The 697-nt window shown below is 42.0% G+C and overlaps 1 non-coding gene across 1 annotated transcript; it reads left to right on the forward strand.

The window, feature by feature from the left end:
* Nucleotides 1–346: 346 nt before the first annotated feature.
* On the forward strand, nucleotides 347–418 carry TRNAD-GUC. The gene has a single exon. It is a non-coding gene; the product is annotated as a tRNA-Asp (tRNA).
* The last annotated feature ends 279 nt before the right edge of the window (nucleotides 419–697 follow it).

A 697-nucleotide genomic window follows, 5' to 3' on the forward strand; every position in this document is an offset into this window, starting at 1 on the left:
GGGATACAATTCAGCCTGGTATACTGGTTGATGTTGCATGGGTATGTAATTGCACACACTGTTGTGGTACATTATTACTGACTCGAACAGGTACTCGGTCGAGCACAGGTTCGAGTTGAAGGTCGGGCTGACTGAGATGAGAAGAAAAATGTATTCGGGTTGTGACTCGATCAGGTACTCGATCAGCACTCGGTCGAGAGTTATCTCGAGTTGATGGTCGAGTTGGTACCTGAAACTCAACACAGACAAGCATAAGAAGAATCGAGATTAGTAGTGATCAAGGTAGCAATAGAACTTAATCTTAGGCTAATAATGACCCTAATTGTCACAAATAAACACTCAAATGGTCGTTGTAGTATAGTGGTAAGTATTCCCGTCTGTCACGCGGGTGACCCGGGTTCGATCCCCGGCAACGGCAGCAAATTGAAACCGATTATTTTTGTTTGGTTGTGGTGATGTATGGAATGAGAATGATGACTTATGAATGAATGGATGGCAGGGTGTTTCAATTCCCCTTATGCAGTTGTAGTATAAGAGGTGTCAATCCAATCTGAGTGTTTGTGAACAATCAAGATGTGCATATGAGTCTAAGTCAAGCCAGATGTAAAGGTTGTTTGTCACTAACAATCCTATGATGAAATGGAAAGTGCAGAAAGTAAAACTACAAGAACTAGGAGCTAAATGCAAATGGAACAGA

The sequence above is a fragment of the Camelina sativa genome, unplaced genomic scaffold, assembly GCF_000633955.1.
Source record: "Camelina sativa cultivar DH55 unplaced genomic scaffold, Cs unpScaffold00870, whole genome shotgun sequence".
NCBI classification, from domain to species: domain Eukaryota; kingdom Viridiplantae; phylum Streptophyta; class Magnoliopsida; order Brassicales; family Brassicaceae; genus Camelina; species Camelina sativa.